Source organism: Pavona decussata, unplaced genomic scaffold (assembly GCF_977016875.1).
Source record: "Pavona decussata unplaced genomic scaffold, jaPavDecu1.1 SCAFFOLD_6, whole genome shotgun sequence".
NCBI classification, from domain to species: domain Eukaryota; kingdom Metazoa; phylum Cnidaria; class Anthozoa; order Scleractinia; family Agariciidae; genus Pavona; species Pavona decussata.
Window position 1 is genome coordinate 2,609,521 of NW_028145430.1, and position 27,236 is coordinate 2,636,756.

Below are 27,236 nucleotides of genomic sequence, written 5' to 3' on the forward strand. Positions count from 1 at the left end.
ACCTTCACAATTGAAATTAATAAAGGCCCTTAATAAAGGGTTGTTATAGTGTCAGCGAATTTCTCGAAAGCCGCCGGAAAGTCATCTTATTAAAATTACCTTAGAAGTAGCCAAGAGTAAACTAATAAATAAACGTTAAAATCATACAGGAATGTAAAAGTTCGAGGATAAACTATCAATCTCAGGATAAAATACCAATCCAGCGGTTGTTTTTCAAGATCTTTCCTTCAATACTGACGGACTCCGTTGTACACAAGGCCTAAGTATTGTAACACAGCTTGAGTATCTGTATGGATTTGGTTAAAAATTATATGCCTTTTTGTCTCGATACGTTCGACTTGAACGTTCTGCACTCCGTCGAATTTTTTTTTTTTTTTTTTTTGCTTGGAAACGAAAGTAAGTCAAGTGTACAGTGTAATTTTCGCCAAGTGATCGGCGTTGGCTAACTATTTAATACACACCTTACGAAAGCACGCCGGCAACGTCAACAAAAACGTCACTTAGAGACAAATATTCACCGGTCACCCGATCTACTGTAGCAATGTGAGCGAATTATCCATGAACATCATTAACAGCAACGCCGTTCAAGGCCACAAAGAAAATTCACCGTCGTTTGCCAATGGTTTCCACAAAACTTTAAATTTGGTCATTTTACGTCGTCGTCTTGCAGAAGACGTCAGAGAAATCAGTACTAATTCTTTAATGCACGAGCAGAGCCATTGTTTGCTCATGAAGCATTTTTGGTTTTTAGTCGTTCTCGTTGCCGTCGCCGTTGTATTTTCGTCAGATCCCTAAATGAGATCGTCTTCGTAGTACTAGAGGCAGGCTTACGTAGAGAAAGACGTTTTACAGAAGACAGTTTGTTTGTAGAGATTCTCGTCAGAAATACGGAAATATGTATGTCAGAAACGGTATTACACCTCACAGAATTGTAAGAATTGAACTGTTGAAGTTGTCAGTTATCGACTTACAGGTATATGTTCGCAGGTTCACATCAATCAAGCTTCGATTAAGGAGGCTCGAAAGTGTTTTTGGCTGCACGAGCGTGCTAACCCACATACGCTAGCTAAGGTGCACGCGACAGCTGAATGAATCAAAATTTCTGTCAAAAGTCGTGCTAACTGGAAACATTGAGCCGGCTGCACGTAACTTTGCTTTTGTCTCGAAATTTTGCGCCATGATCTAATCTTGATATTTTGTACACATGTAACATTTTACTATCCCTCAAAACAGTCAAGTATAGAATGTTTCAGGGATTGTGAACTTCAAGCTGTGGAAGGTTTGAGCTGGATGTCAATTTATTTACTCTCAGGTTATGCTCATTTAGTGCTAGAATGAAAATCTTCCAGTTCAAATTTCTCCACAGACATACCGTATTTTCTCGATTAAGCGTCGTACCCCGATTAAACGCCGGCTTCGTATAAACGCCGGGTCAAAACTGCCGATTTTTAAATAAACGCCGGGTGCGTTTAATCGGGGCACCGGCGTTTGTACGGGGTCCCGGCGTGTATTAGCATGTGATTAAAACTTAAATATAATCAGTTTGCACACGTCGGCTGACACTAAAGAGGAGGACGTTGGCGTCATTACCGTTTACAAACTTAAAACTTTGTACTCATATCATTTACTTGCTCCTACCTCACAACCTCGTTCCCAGGGCCTTTTCCCTAGCTTAAGCTAGGGAAAAGGCCCTGGGAACGAGGTTGCCTACATCATTCATATATTGTTTACGTGCTGTTTGTTAGTGGTACAAATCTTGATTGCAATATGGTACGGTACGGTATGTATGGCACCATAATACTGTAACTTCGGGTAATCCAGGGGAAAATTGTCCAGCACTAACAGACTGCCCCTAGGTTTCCGAGGATCGGTAATAATAAATCAACGTGGAGAAATGGCTGAAAATCGCATTTCATTAATAAACGCCGGACCCCGAGTAAACGCCGACCTCGAAAAAACGCCGGGTTAAAACTGTCGAATTTTAAATAAACGCCGGGGGCGTTTAATCGAGAAAATACGGTATGGCAATAAATTCGTTGCTATAATAAAATTGGAATTTCAAAGAATTCTCTCTGTTATTTGTGTGAAACAGATCAGGAAATTTTAATTCATCTTTTTAGGGAATGTTCGGTAACGAAAAGCTTTCGGGAAAGCTTTCAATGTCTCTTTTTTTTTTTTTTTGGTTTCAGTCCGTCAGTTTGATACCAGACTCAGGTGTTTCGGATATAACTAAATTTTTAGGTTTTAGAGGGAAAAAAATGATATTTTATCTTGCTTTTGCAAGATATTATATCTACCGTACGTTCTAAATTCAAAAACATCTTCCCATCTATCAGGGAATATGTGCAACAGCTGAAATATAATTTAGAAATTGAAAACGTTGGTATTGAGACAGACTCAAAGAATAAATTTCAACAAAAGTGGTTCAAAATACTCCGTGCACTTCAATTGCTCCCTGAGTCGGTAGTCAAATTCTTGCCCCACTCTACCCTTTTCAGATTTCTTTGACCTTTCCCCCCATAAGATTGAGCTTAATGAGTAGTTTGGGGCCGTGGTCCCCAATCAAAGATCATGTTCCCCCGCCTCTCCCCTCCCTTGACTTCCTTCTCGCCTTGAAAGGCTCTATAGGTTGGAATGTCAGTATCTAATCGGAGAGAGCCCAAGCTCAGTATCCTATGAAAGGATCCTTGTATTGATTTTTATATTTTTGTTAAAAAAAAAATCACTTCAGTTCTCAAAATGCTAGCACCCAGCCATACATGTGGAAATAAACTTTGCACTGTCGTCGCTCTTCCCATGCATTCGGCTTCAGTTTTCAGCTGAAGCAGGCAAGTATCCCATTTCGGCACCGCCGTAATTTTATCGGGATTTCCGAAATCAAACTTCACCAGTACTTCCAAAAGTCACTGAATGATACGAGCGATTTTTCTCATTCACCCGAAATTCGACGTTTGAAAACCCTTTTGCCTAGCTTCTTCGCATGCCATTGAATTTGCATTGCGGTAATTTCGCCTGAAGAGATTTGAAAACTGATTAATTTTAATATATACTTAAAAGTTATAATTTCAGAAAGCCGACTGCATGTATTTAGTTTCATCAAGTGATGCAATGAACAAACGTCTTACCAGGGTGGTGTACTGGGCGTAGGAAAATAACAATGTTATGGCGCAAGAAATAAAGTGCAGAAAGAAAGCGCAATGCAATTAAATGGAGCCATCTTGAGAGATATTAAGGCCACGAAACATCATTTTCCTTAGATGTTGGGCACAGAACACGTATATGACTTTATTAAAAGTGTTAATTGTTTCCGTGTCTGAAGAATAGTTCCCAAATGATTGAAATTGGTCAAACTATTTATTGCAAGCGCATTCACAATCACAAAGTAGAACTGTGTTGCTATGTCACGATGGACACGACAATGGTATGAAACTCCATCGTTGTAAAGATCACTGAAATTGGTCAGTTTCCAAATTTACGATTCTTCCATAATGCTTCAGCGTCTTTCTTTTAAATTAAGTGCACCTAAACAACCCATTTTTATCGATTAAATAAGTCTATCTACAATTAGAAGCACTCTTTAGAAAAAAATATCTTTAATCTACATTTTTCGTTCCTCGGCGAAGTTTCGAAAATTTGCCCCATAAGCGGCAGCCGAGGTTTGGACAAAATGGATCCAGCGGCTGTTTTGATGTCTTCTCAGGAAGGGAGGATCTTTCGTATTCACTAATTTCTCCGAAGAAAGGATACGCGTAAAATGATTTTGGAAGGCCTAGGCTACACTACTCCTACCAACATGTTTATCACTTCTTGTCTGGCCTTTCGACCATTTTATGTTCTTGTACATATTTAGCGGGTTAATATGATAATATAGAGAATCTGTATGATAGACGTAAGCCCTGTGCTAAATCAAACCGTCGCATGTGTTTCTGTGTTGCGAGTTCAGTGGGTCTGTTTATGTGATCTCTTGTTGATTCTTTTAAGCGGCTGTGGTTCTTTTGCTGTATGAGGCATTTTAGCTGGGTTTAACTGGGGTCGTTTCCTAAGCACCTCTTGTTGAGATTTATGAAATAGCAGTATAATCTGTAGCATTATTTGGACCTGGGAATTACCTATACTGATAGTTTTTATACTGCCAGGCCTAACCATTTGTTCTTGTTGCGGCTATGAGTCTTTTGATAATTTTCTTTTCGACACTGAGGAAAGTTATGCAGGGCTCAGTGTTGAGTTGGGAAGCTCGATATCATTTTCTTGTGTTTAGGCCATTTTATTGACAGTTTTGAATTTGCAAGACCATAGTTTCGATCCTCCTTGGATCTCATCAGTTGCCTGGGAAGAATTAATTTCTGAGTTTATCTTTAGACAACGTCAGGTTTCTTCCCATAATGCAGCTGAAGTATTGTTTTTTTTTCGTTCTCTTTATCTTTACCATGCAAACACTATGGTTTGAAACGTTTGGTGTTTATTTGAAATCCAAAATACAGAATTTTTTTCATTTTGTGTAGTTTGTATGTCGTGTTCCATAGTTTAAGACTTTGGTATTAGTTTTTGCAATTGAAATTTTAAACGCGCAAAATTCGCGATTTCTTGATAATGATTTTTTTTAGTTTATCGTCATCATGTACCACAGAAGAGTGCCTAATAGCCGGTTGAAGAAGTGAAGTATAGTCCCTCAAAAACTATTATCAAAGCATATTCGCGAAGTGGAGCTCGTGATTGTCATTCGGGATTGTGGTTGGGGGGAATCTGGAGGAACCTTCCGTATGTAGCCAGAGAAAAATTCTTAGAGCAAAGCAAAAACAAATAACAAACTCTGACTAAATAAGATTATAAATGGAGAAATATCGGTCTATTTAATATGGCGAATGCCCTCAACACTGATTTTTCTGTAATGTGTATGCTTAGTCGAGTTTTCTTGGAAAGAAAAAATACCTTTATTGGTATTTCACATTTACCTTAAAAAAAAATATCCTTCTTATATCCTTCTATTGCTATGACTTTACCTTTCATGTTGCAGGCTTTTATCCAAGAACCAGTTACAGAATTTACCACAGGATGTTTTTCATCAAAATACTAAGTTGAAATATCTGTAAGTAGTTTGAATTCCCAAATATTACATCATATAAAATGTGCTCTGAAAGAAATTTATAGTTGATAATATAATATTAATGGACTTTTATGACTTATCGCCACTAAAATGATCTCAAAGAGATCTACTACGTATACTGAAACCATTAAAATTGTACACCCTCCCATACATAAAACCTGTTGACCATCCCTACGTCTTCTCTACATTTTCTCTTGACAAAGATCTAAGACATTTTATCTTCCGCATGAATCCATACACTGACAGCTGCAAAATAAAGCTATATATAGTTTGGGGGTTTGTGTGCATATACCATAGTACGATAAAAACTAATATTAAAAAAAAATAACCTTTCTTAGTTAAAAGTGATGTTGACGGTTTTTGAAACAAACCAAAATAAACTCAGGAGAACAATCAAGATATAGACACAACGGTGAAGTTTGTTATAAATTCGCGCTTCCTCTATTGCGATATCCCAAATGGACCTTCACCGTGGTAGACTTTATATAGAAAACCTGATTCGGTAAAGGTTTAACTTGAATTAATTTTCTCTTCCTATTCAATATTTCGCTTTGGAAAAAATGCAAGCAATAACATTGAGGCACTGGGTGATAAGCTGATAGAAGAAACCAGAAATTCCTGCCAATGGGAGGCATGTTTAATAAATTTCATGACCTATTGAGTTAGAGCAACTAAACCAATGGCATCTCCTTGACAATCTATCTCTTCTACGCTATAACTTAAGCAAAAGAAACGATATTCACTTGGAGAACATAGGCCTGTTCCAAGTACCAGGGAAAAGTTTCATAAATATCGCATTCCTGACGAAAGCCAAAACACAAACGAAAATAACAGAGAAAATTGGGAGAGAACCAACAAGCATCTATTGATGAAAAAACCTCACCGCGCTCACTGCGGCAGAATTAAGGAAAAATCCCAGCCCCACCCAAATAGAACTCTCCCGACGATGTAGACTCCAAACCGGCAACCTTGTGATCCCATCGAAAACAGTAAATTAAGCGCGAAGTCGATGACGTTTCATAAATATCGCATTCCTGACGAAAGCCAAAACACAAACGAAAATAACAGAGAAAATTGGGAGAGAACCAACAAGCATCTATTGATGAAAAAACCTCACCGCGCTCACTGCGGCAGAATTAAGGAAAAATCCCAGCCCCACCCAAATAACAGAGAAAATTGGGAGAGAACCAACAAGCATCTATTGATGAAAAAACCTCACCGCGCTCACTGCGGCAGAATTAAGGAAAAATCCCAGCCCCACCCAAATAGAACTCTCCCGACCTGCCGGACTCGGTCTTAAACACGAAATGAAGATGGACATACCAGCATTACTTAAAGAGATATCTTTAACCTTAATGCACAACGACTTAGAGACACGGAAAAGACCTGCATATTCGACTAACGACATAAATAAGAAACGAATGCTCGCGAGAGAGACGGAAGCAGTGTTGTAGAACTGAGCAACCCTGACAACGGTGCACAGATCCAAAGGCTTCTTGGGCTGAACCGGCTTCGGTAACTTCCTCTTAGCACCTTCAGCGGCTGCAATAACTTTCGGATTCTACGATGTAGACTCCAAACCGGCAACCTTGTGATCCCATCGAAAACAGTAAATTAAGCGCGAAGTCGATGACGGAACACCCAGCGTCTCTTATGGAAGCAGTTTCGGTAAAATCTAACAGATATCTGGCGAAATTGCAGAGGTTTCGCGGTAAGGTGTGGAACTTCTGTCTTTGACTGGACCCACTGGCGCCAACGACTCCAAGCCGAAGAATACCTACCAACAGTGTTAGGGCCAGGCGAGAAAAAACCAGGTCCAATAGAAGCGGAACTCGGGCAAACAAACCAGGACGAGCAGCTGCTGAGCCTCACCCCAAATGCCAAAATAATAAATATCTGGCAAAATAAAAATAGAGAGAAAAAAAAAAACGAAAATCACTTGCCAGGTAACCAGAAAACTCGAAAACAAAATAAAACTTCTTTTACAGATAAGAGTTTTTTCCACGAAATAACGGGACATGTTCGCGAGAAATTAGGGAAAAACACGCGTAACCGAGGAAAAAATACGCAAGCACGGGATCGGGATAAGAGCAAAACGAGGGAACAACACGCCACCCGAACTGTAAACTAAGCGAAAAGAGGTGGACTAAGATTACCCAGCTTGGAGAAAAACCCGCGACACCGGCATCCTGGTCAGAAAACAATTATAAGTTAAGAAAAAGGGGGAAAAAAGACGTTCAAATCAATACTAATAGAGTAGAGAAGTTCAGCGGAAATTGAGACGTAACGGCAACATATTGAACGAATGGAACCTGGTGGGCACGGAGGATGCCTTCTGTACGCTATCCGCTTACCTTGACGTCAGTTCAATTAGTAGATCTAGCAACCTGGGAAGGACGATGGAATCTCTCACAAAAGGCGCAAAATGAGTAGGACCGCTATGCAGGAAAAACAACAACGGTCCCCACCTTTTAAATCTGGCCACATGCAAATTATAATGAGAAGAAAAATGGTCCACGGAATACGCATGCCTTTCCGCGTCGGACCACTAGAAATCCCCAGGATTCAGGCTCCAGTTATCTCGGTCGGGAAACCTACTGAGCAAATGGGGACAGGCATTTTGGTCACTGGTAACCACTGTGGCGCTAAAGATATAGAGAACGACAGGCATAACTTGTATATGTCACTGCTAAAACCTGCTGCTAATCCGGCTTGGGACTGCCAGCAGCAAGGATACGCGCAGCCCCCATATTGTCCGGATCCACACAGACTTTCACCTTCCGAAGGCTCAACCTCTCAGCGTAAGACTGCAAAACGACGATTACTGCTTTAAGTTCGTGATAAGTGGAAGTCGTGCCAATGTCAGCTGCAGCTCAAACATGCCATGCACTGGATCGTTTCCCACGGTTGCTAGTGATAACCGCCAAAGGCAAATTCTAACGGTCTACTTAGTGAAGGAATCGATATGCTGCTGAGAAAACTTCAGCTCATGTAATAATACCGCGATAAAAATAAACGACGCATCCCAAGAAGGACTAGAATGAATAAAAAATATTTTTTTTCTGGTGCAAAGACGGGAGATAGGACCTGCTAAGGAGAGGGATATAATGAAACCCGCGAGGTGAACTAGATCCATGTAGCTTTCGCGGCCTACCAAAATCTAGGAAGGCATGGTACGCCCCAATTTTTCTAACTCAGTGATGCGGAACTTGAAATATGTGTTGAATAATGTTAATCACGATACTTAGCCACGTCCCCATTTGGACAGACTCCCAGCACGACGTGCTCTCGTTGTGCACAAGACCAGCAGAGGATAAGTCAGAACGTGGGATAAGACTGCAGGCGCGAGAAGACACATGATCAAGATGGCCGAAAATGTCATCATCCAGGTACACTAAACAGTTGTGGGACATAAAACGCCACCTCCTGACCAGGGGACGCAAAAGCTTTGTAAAATAAGAAGCGGTACTGCGACCGAAAGGCGAAACGGTAAAAGTATAATACCTAACGACTCCCCCCTAATTCCAGGAAAAACCTAAGAACTACTGATGAGGCCCAAAAACAGAAATCCTACTCGAAAACCTCGCTTAGGGAACGCAAATCCTGGTAACGAAATCTGGGCTCAATCAAATAAAATGCAACTGCTCGTAGGCAAAGTTTCTGAAAGCTCAGCAACAATGGGAGGGTAATAGTGCTCTTCGATCAAATGTTCCTGCAACAAATCAATAATACAGTACTGTAGCTGCTGGAACGAACTGAGGGTTCCTCAAAGTGGACTGGTTGTTCGACAAGAATTAACCTTACTGGAAATTTACGAAAGGGTAAGTAATAATGCTGTTGAACGATTATAAAGAAGAAAAAATAGCAGAGCCTCTATAGATTCCTCTCCCAAAACACCGCCGACTGCGCTAAACGACCCTTAACGCCCGACTCTTTCGCAGAATACTCTGATTTCGTGGCATTGCAACAATGAACTAAAATCGCAGAAACTTCATCGCCCAAGGTAGAGCCACTTGCAACGTTCCTTGCCTTTTTCCGGACACGAAGACGCCAAGTGACCTTATTCACACCACAAAAAGTGGAAAAAATGTATGAAAAAAGAAAATAGGAAATTGAAGTAAAAAAAAAAAGGGGAAAATGTAAATGAAATGTAGAGCCTGGTAAACGTACTTGTGTGAGAGTGACTAACGGCAAAAATACCAAGTATTTCAACCCGAATAGCAAAGCGACTGATAGTGGTTAATATAACAAAACGACTTCATTCTTCATGTCTATGGAAATCACTAATGAACAGTAATGAGCTCTAATGAACTCTACATATCTATGAGAATAACCCATAGAAACGCATTATCTCTTATACTTCGTACCGGAGATAATTTGCATCCCACGCTATAAAATAAGCAAAGGGAACAATATTCACTTGGAGAACATAGGCCTGCTTCATGTACCAGGCAAAAAGCCAGAGGTAGCCAAGTACAGTGTAAGAGAAAACAGATACATACTCGACTTAAAACAAGGAACAATTGGACTAGCGTTCTGCTGGCCACGCGACGCCGGCCTCTGAGCAAAGACCACACGAATCAGGTAGAATCAAATCCAATTAGAAGAAGCACGGCAACGAGAATCATAACCACGATATTTCTGGACTCATTTACGAACACGATTCTTCTTGGACTTCTTTACTTTTTTCTCAGCCTTCCTTTCGGAACGAAACAACCTTTTCTCAACCTCGGCATCGAATGCCAACTCATCAAATTAATATTCCTGCACAGAAGCCCAACTGTAGTCACTCTTGCCGGCTATTTTGATAGCTTTCATTATCTTAGATACGAGGGAAATACCTTCCGCGACAACATTCTTCGTCTTCTTAACGGCGTTGCTATTCAGAGCCTCCTTTGCGGTTTCAGCACCGCCTCGGCGTGCATAAATTGCAGGACTTATCTCACTTATCTTACTATCTTATCTTACCTGGCATACAAGTACTGGAGTGAGAGTGACTAACGGCACAAATACCAACTATTTATACCCGAATAGCAGAGCGACTGATAGTGGCTAATATAACAAAATCGCTAATGAATTCTACGTCCTTAAGGGAATAACGCGTAAAAAGACATTATCTCCTATTCTTCGTACCTGAGATAATTTGCGCTGTGTAGACCGGACTTTTTTCGTTTTCTTCCGCCTCGCTGATTCCGCCAGTACCAGTAGCCCAATAGGTTTGTTACGTGAAAATGCTTACCTCTTACCAACCGAGTTCGAGGCCGTACTGTAAGTTACGGACCGAGAAAACGAGGTTAGTAATATATTTATTATATCTCTTTGGTTAATCGGACGCGCGGGAAAGGAACACCTTTCAAAATTAGCGTGCCGTACAGTGAACAACGTCCCACAAAAATTGACCAATCACACCACGCGTATTTACTGAGAGATATAATAAATTTCGATACCTCGACAACAACAAGTTACGGATTATTTTATCTACGATTTTTTTTTTTTAATTTAGTCTTCTTTTGGTATAGTTGTGTCTTGTTTGATTATTTGATTCTTTGGTCGTCTGAGCCTTTCCCTTTTCTGAATTCGAAATATTTTAAAATTGACGCCGTAAGATATTTTAAACCGACGTTTCGGTAATGCTGCCTTCTTCAGGGAACAAAACTATGCCATTAAAAAGTTCGTTTAATTTGCTTGCATGCCCAAATTCATAAAAGCGCGCGGGCGCGCAACATACGTGACAGCGCTTGCCAGCGCTCGAGAAAGTAAAAAACGAACAATTCACGCAAAACTTAAGTCCTGATTCATGCCACTCGGACTAACAGTTCTATATTCGAAAATGAACCGCATCTCCTGCTTTTTCCGGTATTCCTTGTAGGCTAGGCCTGCGCTCAAAACCGCAACCTTCAGATCCTCGAGTGTCTGGTTTTCTTGGTTGAAATGGGCGGGTACAGGAAGGTCATTTCTCCCGTTGATGACATCTCTACGGTGCTCCATGAACCTGTCCGCCCGCAACCAACGACCAGTCTCCCCGATATAAACTGTCGATGGACATCTTGCGCATGTCAAACAGTAAACCACGTTGTCTGTGATGCAGGAATAACGTCCTGTGACATTAACCTGCCCTTTGGGTGTTGTTATTGAGGAAGACAGATTGACGTGGGGACATGTACGGCAAACGGTAAAGTTACAAGGGAAGGTTCCTGGTGGTTGGTTCGAAGGGTTTTGAGGTAGGCTGCGTCTGACTAGCAAATCCTTCAGATTCTTTGCACGCCTAAAGCCTTCAGTGGTGGTTTATTGAAGATATTGGCGGTCATTTTAACGGCAACCAGGTTTCTTGGATGGAAAGTGGTGACAAATGGAACTCTATCAATAGCGGTGTTGTTTGCGACGACACTGTTCAAAATTTCAACCCTTGATTTAGTCGATGCTCGTTCTCTTCCCCTTCTAATGACGTCATCTGGATACCCGCGTGATGCAAAAAAGTTCTCCATTCTTGCTTCCTCAATGTCAAAATCAGCGTCATCACTGCAAATCTTACGCACTCTGAGAAACTGGCTATAAGGTATGGATGACTTGCAACTGTTAGGATGGGATGAACTGAAGTTGAGGTAAGAGTGGCTATCTGTGTCTTTGTAGTGTATAGAAGTGGCTATGCGATTAGCTCGAGGGTTCATGTAAATTTCCAGGAAAGGAAGTTTGTCCGAGGAAACAGACCATGTGTATTCAAGCCAACCAGGAATACCGGAAAAAGCAGGATATGCGGTTCATTTTCAAATATAGAACTGTTAGTCCCAGTGGACTTAATCAAGACTTAAGTTTTGCGTGAATTGTTCGTTTTTTACTTGCTCGCGCGCTGGAATGCGCTGTCACGTAAGTTGCGAGCCCGCGCGCTTTTATGAATTTGGGCATTCAAGTAAATTTAACGAACTTTTTAACGGCATAGTTTTGTTCCCTGAAGAAGGCAGCATTACCGAAACGTCGGTTTAAACTATCTTACAGCAGCAATTTTATAATATTTTGAATTCACATTTATTAACTACGCTGGGCAGTATTACTAACTTTCCCTTTTCTGTCGCTTTCCATGCGCTTGCATTGCTAGAGTTTCAAATTTGGCCTTTGTTAAGCCCATTAGCGAACAACAGAAAGTAAGTAGGCCTCCTTATTTTCCCTTGTCTCGGCCCTTCACGTCTTCAATTAGTAACAGCAAATTCTGCAGAAGTGTTTTCAGTAAACATACAAATATATATATGGTTAACCAAAAGATAAAAAGAGAAGAAACAACTGGAACTAGTTGGCAATTCTCTGCTGAATGTAAAATAGTTCTTTAAGATTTTTTAGGAAAGAGCCGCAACCACTTTCCACAAGTGCAGTTAAGAAACTCCTAATAGTTTCCCTAATGTATTGAGTGGCGCATGCTCTCACCCCCCCCCCCCCCCCAAATAAATTATTGATGCTGTATTGCTGAATCAAACAAGACAAGTCCTTATTATCAGCAACCCAGGAAGTTGTTTTTTATCGAAAAGCTGTGTTACCTACGTTAAATAGGCCTTCGAACGTAACTTGTTTTTATTCTTTCTTACTTCACCTTTCAACAACATAGGAAACACAAACAACGATTTCGGTTTTACTGCAGTTGATCAAAATTACGGTAATAATTAAGAAACATTGAGAATAAAAACCGACAACATGTATGAAAATCCATCAATCTGGAACTTTAGACCCCATTAGGCTAAACTTTCTTGTTTTCTTCCCCGCTATGATTGACTGCAGTGAAAAACGTAACCTTTGGTGGAATCTTCACCTTTCACAGTTCACATGCTATTGAAAGGCGAGGTAACCTCTCTTTGATATGTTTGTTGACAGAACTTTGGAAAATAATCGGTTGCAGGATTTGCCACCAGCAATTTTTGGTCAAAATATCCAATTGGAAGGGCTGTAAGTAGGATTTCATTTGCCAACGATAAGTGTAAGTTACTTTTATCTTTTCTAGAGAGAGAAAATAGCAAGTCTTGATCAACTAAAATTTAAAATCTATATTTCGAAATGTTTGAAATGTAAGTTAAATTTTAACAAGAAAATCCAGCAATCTCTGAGTTGAAGTTAGCCATTTTATAAGGTATGACAATCCTATCAGAATGACACAAAGAGACAAACACTAACCCGAGGCGCCTTAAACTTCTAGAATGCGGAACCGTTTGGACCAAAATTAGGTTTATCACTGTTACTTTAGTTTGATATTCAGCGCTGAAAAAATCCACTAAGAAAGTTTCGTCACTACCTAAAATAACAAAGAAAAAAGAATAAAAATAAAAATAAAGAGTGTCAATCTGGGTCGATCGCAGATAAAACGTACTTTTATCCCGCGGGATTACGATTATCGGTTCGTAAACGATCGCAATCATGGAAGGTAAAGTTCCCACTGCAGTTTGGAGGCTGATTTCGCGATCTGTCAACAGTTAAGTTAACCTTTTTCCCAAAGTATACTCTTTTCCTCCCTCGAGACAGGAGCCAGGTTGCGCCTGGTGACGTAGCACCCAAAATCTGGGAGCTTAAGAAAATTTGTCGTTATTTAGGGGTAGCAAAACATGCAATTGCCACTTAATAAAATAGGCAACACTTAGTGGTTTTCTAAGGAAGCATTTTTACATCACACAGGCACTTTTGACTTGTAAGAGGGTAAAGTATCCACTCAGGGAGAGTGTTGATAATTACTCTCATTTCGGTTGAACGCCAGCGGTAACAGTCCCGACATCCGATGACAGAGGCTCGAGATAAAACACAAATATGCACAATCATGAATAAGAGCTGGAGAATCGCTTTTATGGAACTCTAAATGGAGTGAAATGGGAATTAACATCATTGTTAACGTTTGCGAACAGCTGAACACCACGAAATTAGAATGCACGTTAACCCGCGTCGTATGTGACTAAAACTATTTTAAAATACGAACGGACGTCAAGAGTGGCGCGCGCGAATTCGAGGGCGATTCGAATGATTGACAGAAATGCTATACAACATGGCTGCCAACTTAGCTACAAGCATGCGCAAAGGACACATTTACGAATTGAATATGGCGGCAGACCATGAAGAAAAGCGGGGACTGAAAATTATAAACTAATGCATTTATTGTCCTTGCCGCCAAAAATTCAGCTTTCCCCAGCTTAAAAATTGACCAAGCGACGATCGAGCAGCAATTTAATGGAAGACAACGTCAGGATAAAATCATTCTAGCCAGTGGCTTTTTTTGATCAAAATAAGCTCAGAAATTAACACAATATCCTCTTACTAGCCTTTAAAATAGTGTTTACTGTCATGCCTTCCTTCTCTGATAAGTTTTCCCAGCTTCCCACATAGCAAACATAACAGGTTGAAAATCCCAACTGGCAACAGTTCTGCATGAAGTTGCGACATGCATTTGTTAACAAGGCTACAAGAAACTAGCCATGAAGTGGTCGGCATTTTTGTGACACAAAGACTGGTACTGAGGCAACAGACCTAGAGGAGGAAAGAGAAGAGGACGATGATGTGCAATTAGCATGTGACATCATTCCGCCAGTTTCATCACCTAGATCTGCTCAGACTGTCTCCTACTATCAGGGCCCGGTTGTTCAAAAGATAGGTTACACTAACCTCGGGTTAGGGCTAGCCGAAGGTTAAATTTCTTAACCGCAGGTTTGTTAACTAGTAGTTTAAATAGCGTTGCTCAAAGCACGGTTGATGAGCCGGTTAGTTAACCTCGTGTTAGCCGCGGCTAACCCGAGGTTAGAAATCTATAATAATCTTTTCGTATACTGTTGCCATGGTGAGAAAGCTGCGAGCGCAACAATTGCTTCCCCAAATATCTCACGCAAAGCCCGAAAACAAAATTTTATCCCGTCCGAAATTCCCGTTTAGACGGAAAAGGTAGAAGAAAACCTTTCGGTGATTCAATGTAAACTTACCAACAACATCACGAACCAGAAGATAAATGACATCTAGAAAAAAAATGCGGATGCCGTGAACACTGTAGGAGTTGCGGTGAAGATGACCAGCGGCGTCTGGGAAAAGTGGAAAAGTTTGCATTCGCAGGCCAAGAGAGAATTTTCTCAGTTGGCAAAGGAACAGAAGGAAACTGGTGGTGGGCACGCTCCAAAGGCGCCGTCGACTTCCACGGCAAAAATTATTGACTTACTAAGAGAAACACCTTCTTTTACCGGCCTCCAGGGTTTCGAGTCGAAAAGTGAGGGGATTTCCTTTAAGTAATCTCTTGCACTTGAAACTTAAAATTACTTATAATTTTTAGAATAAGTATGTTTATGTTTTGTTTACAGGAAAATAAGATAAATTCTCGGTTTTCAATGTTAACGACGTAATTTACGCTACATGAACAACAGCTACTGGAGCGGCTTTAAAAACAAATGAAGAAATGTTGTCAGGGGTTGTTACACTATCAGCTACTATCTCACGCAACACACGTCATGGCAAATGATTTAAAATCGCATTGCAGTCACAACAAATACTGTCCTCCGAAACTTGAAGAAGCTTTGACGCTTTATTTAGTTAGCAGGCTTAATATTCTTTCTGTGTTTCGCAAAGCTTCCCAGAAATAGACTGCTCTTGAAATAAACAATAATCGTTTGTCCAGGGCCTCTGATAAAGCGGGGCTGTTTTGCAATCAGGGCACAAGACACATCGGTTATCACTCTGGAAACGGTGGACTTATCCACATCGAAGGTGTCGCCTATAACTTGGAGGAAACTTCCGCTAGCGTAAAACCTGAGGGCAATTAACAGTTGGTGGAGCGGCGGTAAGGTGTGATTTCGTCGAGTGTTGCGACCTATACCATCAGCAATAAGATTGGTAATAAATAAAATAGACTGCCATCGAAAGCGATAACGAACACGTAGCTCTTCCTCTGTGAAGTCGTCGATTTCGCGCTGAGTTCCGGCTCTAAATCTCCTTTAGCGTCGCCTCCGGCAACAAGTTCGCAATTTTTATTCTTTATTTAACCCGAAGTTAACCATTTAACCCTGCTCGCTAGGTGGGCTAAATTTAACCCCTCTCTTTAACCTGAGGTTATTGTTAACTTTCCGTCGAACAACGCAACTGACCTGCGGTTAAGATTTACCCCAAGGTTGGGCCGATTTAACCCCAGGTTAAGACTTAACCCTCTTTTGAACAACCGAGCCCAGTAGTATACCTTCAGCAAAATTAACCCCATTAGTGGATTTCCTGCATACTAATTTAGATTTCCTACATACTAATTAGTACTTCCCGCATACTAATTTAGATTAGGCCGAGGTAAATCATTGATATGCATAAGGATCGAGTCCATGAAGTCATCTATTGTTATAACCTAGGGATAAAATGCCTTCCTCCATACTAATTAAGTGCCTAGTCAGTGCCTTCCTGCATACTAATGTTTTGACTTCCTCTATACTAATAAGTGTCGAAATTTACTAATCAGCGTCACTCTTCCACAAAGGAAACAATAAACTTGCCTACGCTTGCCCACTAATAGTTAACACGGATTGGATCTTAAGATTTGTATTGTCAGTTTGAATAAATGCGCGCTTTCTTTTGATAGCGCCACTCTTGAAATCCGTTTGCTGGGAAAATTTATCTCCGAGATTTCAGGTTATTCGTGATGATTATCGATCATTACCGTTGAAAAAAAAAAAACACACACACACATATATACACAAAGTGTCGCTGAAAACTCTATATTTCAAGTTTTTTTTGACAATAACCAAACTGTTTTCTCGAGGAAATGAAAGACTATGCTATGAGAACTGTTGCGTGACTAGTGACACGCGACACCCACGCGTGTGTCTGAGAAAAATAAAGACACATGACTAGAAATGGCCCGTTTGTCTCCTTTTGTCCCTTTTGGCGTGGTTTTGGCCTTTCAGGCCTGGTTATGGCCTCTCTGGCCTGTCTTTTGCCTTTCTGACACTCTGTATAACCTGCCTATTCGCAAAAAAAGATGTCATTTGTGTTCAGTCCTCGAATTGTCCACATGGTTTACAAGAGAGTTTGCAGAAACTGTCTGATTTCATCGTGCGGGGCGAAGTACCTTGTCAGGTTAGCTAACCTTCTCGCGGCTGTTCATCAGTTAGACCACATACAGCGAAGACAGTATTTACAAGAGGCGAACCTGCAACCTAAAGTTAAAGTCGTCGTTTACGAAAGTGAGGCGGAAAATTCCGGTAAAAATCAGTATCACAATCCAGTACAGACATAAGAAACGGTGTACGAACTGTCAAGACATCGGAGAAATGAAGCCTCTTTTAAAGCAAAAACTAAAAGACCGACTACAAAGAACAAGACAATCCGCAAGAAACAAAGAAAGTCGAACTGTTGGCTTAGAGGCCATGGGAAACTTGTGTAGACACGGAAGGAATATTTATTATTCCTCGAAATGGAACGGAAAAAATAAATTTGTAATAGTCAGTGAAATGATTCATTTTCATTCTTTTTCCTTTTAAATCGCTGTGTATTTGACTCTTTTGTCATTGTTTTTTAATAAAGTTTTTAAAACGGTATCTCTTGTCTGGTTTTATTGCTAGCAATTATAAGTCGCGTGTTTCAATTGATCCTTGTTAAAGTTATATAAAATTGTTTATATATTAATACGTCAAGATACTCCTTTGGGGTTTTTCCAGCACAGCTGAACTAATTTGTATGCAACTTTGGGCTTGCAAACTCGCATAATTAACTTACTAACGGTGCGTGAAACGCTGAGACTTTAATAGTCTTTCATTTCCTCGAGATAGATAAGAGAAAACAGTTTGGTTATTGTCAAAAAAAAAACTAGAAATATAGAGTTTTCAGCGCCACTCTGTGTATATATATATGTGTGTATGTTTTGTTTTTTAACGGTAATGATCGATAGTCATCACAAATAACGTGAAATCTCGGAGATAAATTTTCCCAGCAATCGGATTGCAAGAGTGGCGCTATCAAGAGAAAGCGCCCATTTATTCAAACGGACAATAGGCCATTTTCATGATGGCGTCATTTGACTACAACTACCAGAATTCATTTCGTTTCCCTTTTCAAATTCAAATTTTGTAATCCCAGTGGACAAATTCAAATTTTGTAATCCCAGTGGACAGCAAAGAGCAATAGCTCTAATTAGCATGAGAAAACAAAAAACTGAAGGATTCTGGTAGTTGTAGTCAAATGACGCCATAGTGAAAATGTCCTATACAAATCTTAAGATCCAATCAGTGTTAACTATTAGGGGGGAACCGTAGGCAAGTTTATTGTTTCCTATGTGCAAGAGTGACGCTAATTAGTAAACCTCGGCACTTATTAGCATGGAGGAAGTCAAAAAATTAGTATGCAGGAAGGCACTGACTAGGCACTTAATATGGACTAGGCACTTAGTATGGAGGAAGGCATTTTATCCCTAGGTTATAACAATAGATGACTTCATGGACTCGATCCTTATGCATATCAATGATTTACCTCGGCCTAATCTAAATTAGTATGCGGGAAGTACTAATTAGTATGTAGGAAATCCAAATTAGTATGGAGGAAATCCACTAACGGGGTTAATTTTGCTGAAGGTATACTACTACTATCGTTCACTAACACCAAAACAAAATTTAATTTTCCACTATATCCCGCTACATGGATAGTAAAAGAATTTAAATGAAAGAGAATATATATGAAAATTCATATATGTGAACTGCAGAATAAAGATTAAATAGATGAATGATCATCGACGTAGTAAAGTAGTTATGAATATAAAGCCTGAAAAAGCATTTAGGCTTGAGCGGGACTCGAACCCATGACCTCTGCTATACCAGTGCAGCGCTCAAACCACCTGAGCTATCCAGCCAACTCGGATCCGCCTTTAGTTGGATTCTTTCTTTCCAGGCTTTTAGGGATAAGGGATAACTATCCTTAGAATTAGAGGGATAAGGGCCTCCAATAGGGCTTCTCCCATTCAAGAGATGTGGTGTTCAAAACTTACGGGGTTTTACCTGAATTTAGCTGAAAAAAAAATGGATTTATGTTTTGTTTTGTTATTTTCTCAAAATTAGCAACTCTAGCTATTTAAATTAACATCGGGAGTGTTTTGGGTCGCTTTTTTCGATCTTTGGCTGTAAATTAATGGTTTGTTTTTAAAAGGTATTTGTCTAGGGTCGCGTTACCATGGCAACGTTCATTGCATTTTTAATGCTTTTCGGATGTTTACGGTCTTTTTCTGGGTCATTTCCCATGGAAACACGAATGTGATACTTGGTGATGCGGATCTGCACCTTGGGATAGACTTACCATGGACACCGAATGCTGAGGTTGCATTTTGAAATCTGCAAGCCCCAGAAATAGTCAAAATATTGCTTAAAATGACTGGAAAACGGCTCAAGTTTTCAAATTTGTTGAGAAAAAGTGGGATCCTTCGAAAGCCTCGAACTGGTTCATAGCGGCAAGTTCAAACCGCTCGCACGCTTCACTCGCAATTCAACCGAAGAACTACTTATGGATTACTCTTTTTGGACAGAATATGTGTGAGGAACAACTCAGACAGAATACAAAGTATGAATTATTACAAGAGAAGAGGAATGTATTTTCATCATCATCATCATCATCATCGTTCGACTCATGAGGTCGGACGCATGCAACAACTGCGCTCCAAACTTCACGGTCCGCCATAGCGTTCCCAAGATCTGACCTGTCTATCCCAGAGTCCCTGGCTATCACGTCAGGAAAGGTCAATCTTCGGGAGTGGACAGGGCCACTTGGCTTCCACAGTAAGAGGGACTAGGCGATCTCACCCATAGCTCTCTGGCAATGACAGGCGAATTGAAGTCGCCGCTTGGTGAGTTTCTGGGAGAGGTGTGACACAAATGCGCTCACGTGTGGTGTGCTCAGAACAGTGAATGTTTTGAGCACGTCGGAGTAGATTAGTATATGTCCCGTCGGGCCGTTGTTGTTGACGCGTAGTTAGCGTCCACGTCTCGGATGTCTAAAGCAGAATTGGCTCAATCAACGTATTAAGAGTGATTGTCAGTAAAAATCAAAGAAATCGTGGCCACGGTCAAAAAATCGATTTCGCTCATACTTTGTGAGTTTGAAAGCCTAGGTAAGTAACGGAAGGATATGAGGTTAGTTTTTTGAAATATTCCATTTAACGGCAGAAAACCACGAAAAACGGTCACCCTACCGGAAGCTCGGATTTCACCTAGCGGAAACTCGAAATTTTACACTTTTCAGCTTCTCGCTACACAGACGTTTACATAGCTGTGAATCTTTCTTAAGTATAATTGAACACATTGATTCTTCCTTAGTCAAACCATGGCAATAATTTTTATCTCTACTCATTTGTGAGCGAACTGAGACCCGATTAAGAAGACACACTTTTCTCATTTACGCGAAGGTGTAAAATAATCCAAACTCAGCGGCGAAAAAAGCTGACCGGTAGTTCTTCAAATCCTCCGATATTATAACCAAAGATAGTTCAGTCATTGATTTTTAGGTCTACGTTTTTAAATCTTTAGGATCTAGTAGTACTTTTGCATGAACGCCGATCAAAATTCGATAAAATTCCAATTGAGCGCCTTTGAAATCTACAACTCTATAACAAGGCACTATTGAATAAATTAACTCCTCGGCGAAAGTTTGTACATAAAACATGAGGATTTTACTTTTTTAGCGTTTTGAACCGTTTTAAAGTATTTATTGATGTTAAAGATTGTCTACACAGGTAAAACAAACTATGAAACACCAAAATTACCACGAGCTGAAATTAAATCTCACAGGCTCGCTCCCTAATCTGTGTCACGTACGAGCGACTTAGCTATAATTAGTACAGTAAAAAACAGATATTAACATCTGTTGATTTAAAATAAGTCTTATTTTAAAATATCTCACTCAACGATGTGCCAGGTTCCCCAGTTAACTTGCTGAAATAAAAATAAAAGAAAATATCAATTCAAACTGAAACGATTAGAATTGATTTTATTAAGAATGAGAAGCTTTATAACGTCGATAGCCAATCAGAAGTAATTGTTCTCACGAAAATTGCGTCGTTCTCTAAATAAGTAAATCGAATTATCTTTATCTGTGAAACACCAGAGTTTATTGTCGGGGAAGTTGATAGAACAACGATGTCTTGTTCGTTCTTGAATATTGTTGGTGGGATTTGCGGCGCAGACGAACGCAAAAGTTCTTCAACTTCCGTCACGCCACTCACGCGGTGTAACAGGGATATCAAAAATCACAAAAAGTCGTTGAAATTTTCCGGAATTGAAACGGAGGTACAATTAATTTTGGCGAGATGTGGATGTTATCAGAAGCCGCCGAATTTATTGGATATGACTATCTGTCCGGTTCATCGTGCCAAGTTAGGTATAGGTTGGCGAAGGACGGGTAATCTTTGCACCATCCCAGACGTTGTTTCTTGTCACTGCAAGGAGCTGAGGAAGGCACCCGCACTGGAAAAAGGAATAAATTTATTCCTATCAGTGATCGACCTGTAGTGCAAAAAAGTAAAAAGATGATCATGTCTTAAATTGCATTGCTAAACTTAGTACCAAAGAAGGATATTTTGACATTTCTAGTAAAGTTAGTGTTAAAACACCTATGACTGCCTTATATCATTCACAAACCCTGCTACCGACTCTGGATTACCAAGTTTTCCAGTTAAACTTCAAATTAACGAAATTCTAATTAAGAGCTGTGTAATTACAGCTGCCATGGACACATTTCATAAGACAAGTAATTTAACAGTCCTCCATTCCTGCTATTTAGATTTCAAATGGTGGAATTTAACGTATGTAGGTTGTGATGAACAAATTAGTTTTCTTACTTCTGCAGATATACAATGGAGAGGGTTGGCCACCCATCCAATCTACATCCTCCTCTCTCCTGCCTCCTCGCCTGCCTCCCACACCCTCCCCCCGGCAAATAAAAAAATAAAATAAAAAAGAGACCTTAAATATACTGTAAAGAGTGTGGGGAATAGATCAAGACGTAAACGACGTCATAATGATTTTGGATTGTGAGTTTGTATGACGTTGTGAAGTGAAAGGATGGATGCTTATAGGTGGCATAAAGAAACGTTTAGAGATGGGCTGACATGACAGAAAGACTATAAGATCTCTGCATGAGCTCCTGGTCTCTGATAAGCGATATAACTGGGAGAGGGTCTTGCCATCGGTATTTCATATTATATAATAAAGCAAACAGTTTTATGAATGTGCGTATACTCACCAGGTTTAACTTGTTCGAGGTTTCGGCGATCTCCAGACGTGTTTTGAATTTTCCATACATTTGTCTGTAAAGCGAACCAGCCGTGAACTGCTACTAAAAATAGTTCGCGGGAAAAAAATACAGGGAAATGTATGGAAAGTTCAAAACACAACTGGACGCTTTCTGGCAATGCTACATCCCTCTAATTTTTTTCTTAAAATCCTTTTCCTAATGCCAAAAGTTTCCAATTCACGAATTTTTCAGAAGCGATGTTTTATGAAAATTATTTGACATCGGATTTCCATACAAACACTGTTATTTCAAGCCTGTTTGCCTACTCGTCAAAATGGCGTCCAAAACCGTGATAAGGCCTATTCTAATCGTTTCAGTATGAATTGATATTTTCTTTTATTTTTATTTCAGCAAGTTAACTGGGGAACCTGGCACATCGTTGAGTGAGATATTTTAAAATTAGAAATACGTGACTCGCAAAAGGGGCTGGGTGGAAAGCCCTCTTTACTCGTATTGTAGCATCAAACGAGGAGATTAAAAGGCGCATAAGATTTTTTTTTTGATGAGCATAGTGTTTTCGTAGTTCCACGGGCTAGTTTGCGGTTGAAAATCTATTTCTGTCGCGACGTAATGTACAACGGGCGTGCAGCGCTGTCGTGTTCGATGAATTTATTTCCCACGGAAAATTATTTACCGCGGCCACAAAACGTGTAATTTCTTTAATGCACTCTTTCAGAAAAAAGATTTCTAAAAGAAAGGGAAAAGATTCTGGAGAGATAGTTCTGTATCCAGTGAATATTGATGAACATTGCAATTGAAATTTGATCATGCACGCATATTTTTTTCGATGTATGCAAATTTTGCTCCAGACGACGCCAGACAGTCTGACGTCATTGTGCGGACACCTTCAAAGATATAAACATATATAGACACATATATATATATAATTATCGCGATCCTGGGGGATCTTCCCATTGCGCTGAGACGTCAATATAAAGTCGTATTGCCGTCTCAAAATGACGGTTTCTGATTGGCTCAAAAACTGTCATGCAATCATGACAGCACGGCACTTAAATGGGTTCGGCGCGCCCAGATCAAAATTTTACTTCTGTGAATGAACATGCCACGTTGGATGGTGTTGTTTATTTCTTTAACAAAGTCTACAAAACTTCTGAAACTGATTGAAAGAAACGCTAATAATCTTAAACCTGCTTTGTATTGTGGAAAACGTGCATCATATACAGCTGATACAACTTTTTCTTGAAGGTAAGCAAAAGACTCTTGATTATAAATTCGATAAACAGAAATTGAATTGAAAGACAATTTTCTTGAACGCGAAAAACAACCACGACAACTAACGATGGGCTAAGATTCCAATACATAATGGCACTTTTAAAGAATAAATCCATCTTTTTACAACTGTAGTTCATTTTTGAAAATTAACGTGAATTTGACATGCATTAAGCGTTGAAAAGTTGAAAATGCTGGACAGAGTTTGCTGGACTCCGTCTTTTGAAACGCTGACATTGGTTGTCATGTTGTTTTGGACATTCGCTGATGATCCTGCAAGTCTACTGCAGATTTCTTGCTGTGTCTGAAGGGAATTATGACTGTATGACTGGATGGACGATGGATTAGCATGGCCAGTGAGCTCTGAAATCTCCACTGGGTCGAAAAAGCCCCGCAAACTCTGCACTGCTGTCTTGCGTCCTGACGTGTTTGTAAAACGGCCTTCATTTTCAATTCCTGCTTGTTGGGACATTTTCTTCATAATGTTGCCTAACCCATCTCTTTTTAGTGCCAGTCGCTTGTACCAGACGTTGTTCCTAGGATTTTCAATTGGCTGCAGGTAGAATGCTTCGACACCGTCTGGCCTGTGGCTGATGTAGGTCTTCAACGCCAAGTAAGGATCTCGCTCGCCGCCATCACCACGAAATATCTTGTTGTTGTACTTTCGTCTGGTCTTTGGGGCATCATATTCTCCAGTTCTTGTCTTTGTGGTCCGTTCGATGTACTCAAAGTAACTTCCATGGTCATGAAAGTCGTCTACACGGCACTCAAGCTGCTCTTGTCTTCCTCTCATCCCGAGCATTCTTATATTGTTCCACCAAACTAGATGTAGTAGCTGCCGAGGATTTTGGATACCAACAGCACCACTTGACCAGAGTTTCTCTATCTGGTTTTCGTCTAAAGGGTCTGCTTTATTGGGACGACTCCCTTTTCCAGCTGCTTTGAGTTGCTTTCGCTTTGCACAGAGTTTTTTGGTTAAATTAGCATCATCTCCAATGTCGAATTTTTCACCTTCGCGCCTTTCCAAGAAATATCTCCTCAACCCATTTCGGTAAGCCGTCAAAGTTGCTGGCTCATATTCGGCACCGACAGTTTCTTTTCTGGTGTTTCTTATTTCAAGGAAAAAGTGCTTCAATAGCTCTGTTGCATCATCTTTCTTCAGGTCTGTCAATTTTATCTCCTTTCCATAGCGTTCCAGGTACCAGCTGCTTAAGCGTCGAACGGCAGACTCGGTTTGTTTTACGGTATTCTTTGCCGCTTGGGTAATTTCAAATTCTTCAATTTCCTCGTCCTCAAGGACAACGATGCTCTTTTTTCGTTTCTGGGTGCTTATGTTGCCTCTTGCTTCTTGTTTTGAGATTTTCTCGTCACTGTTTTCATGTTGTTTATCTTCTCCATGGTTTTCTTGCGCCGGCAACAAATTTTCGATAAAATTTTGAGGTAAAACGTTAAAATCCGGTAGCTCATCTTTTTCAGCAACGGTAGGTACCTTATGGGCTGTTAGTTTTTGCATTTTCTTTGTTTTAACTTACAATTATTAGCCAAAATTCAAAAAACCCGCCGCGAGAAAAAAATTTCGCGTACGGATATTACCATGGCAACAGTTGGGTGCCGCAACAGTTCGGCTGAAGTAAGAATTTCTCTTTCAATCAGCGCACGATTTTGCCTTTATTCGTTCGCTCTCTGCAAGAAAAAGTTTGTATCGCGATAAAAAACTAAATTCGATTTTGAGACGGCAATACGACTTTATATTGACGGCGTTGGGAGAAAATATATTCCGTATTGGGCTCCGTCGCTTCGCGACTCCGCCCAATACGGAATATATTTTCTCCCAACTAGCCGTCAATATAAAGTCGTATTGCCGTCTCAAAATCGAATTTAGTTTATAATATATTTTTCGCTCGAATTCGCGCGGCTTAGCTCCGCTTGGGCCGGCTCGGCCCGACAAATTTATTAACCTCGCTTCGCGAGGAATAAGACTTATTTTAAATCAACAGATGTAAATATCTGTTTTTTACTGTACTAATTGTAGCTAAGTCGCTCGTGCGTGACACAGATTTATAGGGAGCGAGCCTGTGAGATTTAATTTCAGCTCGTGGTAATTTTGGTGTTTCATAGTTTGTTTTACCTGTGTAGACAATCTTTAACATCAATAAATACTTTAAAACGGTTCAAAACGCTAAAAAAGTAAAATCCTCATGTTTTATGTACAAACTTTCGCCGAGGAGTTAATTTATTCAATAGTGCCTTGTTATAGAGTTGTAGATTTCAAAGGCGCTCAATTGGAATTTTATCGAATTTTGATCGGCGTTCATGCAAAAGTACTACTAGATCCTAAAGATTTAAAAACGTAGACCTAAAAATCAATGACTGAACTATCTTTGGTTATAATATCGGAGGATTTGAAGAACTACCGGTCAGCTTTTTTCGCCGCTGAGTTTGGATTATTTTACACCTTCGCGTAAATGAGAAAAGTGTGTCTTCTTAATCGGGTCTCAGTTCGCTCACAAATGAGTAGAGATAAAAATTATTGCCATGGTTTGACTAAGGAAGAATCAATGTGTTCAATTATACTTAAGAAAGATTCACAGCTATGTAAACGTCTGTGTAGCGAGAAGCTGAAAGGTGCAAAATTTCGAGTTTCCGCTAGGTGAAATCCGAGCTTCCGGTATTCGTGGTTTTCTGCCGTTAAATGGAATACTTCAAAAACTAACCTCATATCCTTCCGTTACTTACCTAGGCTTTCAAACTGACAAAGTATAAGCGAAATCTATTTTTTGACCGTGGCCACGTTTTTTGAATTTTCCTCGATTTTTACTGACATTTACTCTTAAACAGATAGACTTTCTGTTCATTGGCAAGGTTTGAATGCCATATCTTGTTGAGCTTGTTACATGCAGCCCATGCTAAAGCTTTACAGGACTTCGCATACTTTTGAGAGTCCATTATGTGATATTTTTCTTTCGAACCTATTTTACCGCCATCTTTATTTTTTAATTTCCATTCCAGAGACCCCAAACAGTTGACAACCCCAGTTGACAAGCCGGAGCTGTGTGTTGCTGGTGGATTTCTCACATCGTTTAAAGCCTTGTAAAATTCCCATCGTACTCTTTAATTTCATCTGGCCGCCATTTTAATTTGGCAGTCGGGATACAAGCCGCTTACCGTCTAGGATTTCTGGTTATGAGAAGCGAGCTAAATTAAGCCGATTTCATCTCTTATCATTGCTTTCGACCAGTATGTAGAACATTATAGGTTCAACCGCTGCCGGGGGATTCAGATTATTTTCTTTGTCCCATGTCATGATGGGTAAAATATACCACGAGGTTTAGACAAGCTGGCGGACTGTGTGTGCAATACATGTCATAGTGTCAGTAAGTAAAGGAAATACCGCCGCAAAGAAAGCCACCGAGCTTCAGTAAAGATTCACTTTACATTTCTAAAGACGAAAAGTAGCATTTATTTGCCACACGTTAGGCAAATCTCCGCTCGCTTTGGAGTGAGCGACGACATGAACGGAAATTCTGCAGGCAGCACTCCGAATTCAAGTTTGAAAGTGAAGAACAAAAATGCAATTACCTGATGATTTGGATTGAAGACAGATCGTGACATATACAATACGTCGGAACTCACTGCAGAAGAAGCGAAGAAA

The 27,236-nt window shown here is 40.1% G+C and overlaps 1 protein-coding gene and 1 pseudogene across 3 annotated transcripts in view; one reads left to right on the forward strand and one right to left on the reverse strand.

The window, feature by feature from the left end:
• Positions 1-27,236, forward strand: part of LOC146489148 (uncharacterized) — a 265,653-nt gene that overhangs the window by 201,483 nt on the left and 36,934 nt on the right. The gene's annotated exons all lie outside the window — the stretch shown is intronic.
• Positions 7,455-11,092, reverse strand: LOC146489157 (uncharacterized; annotated as a pseudogene).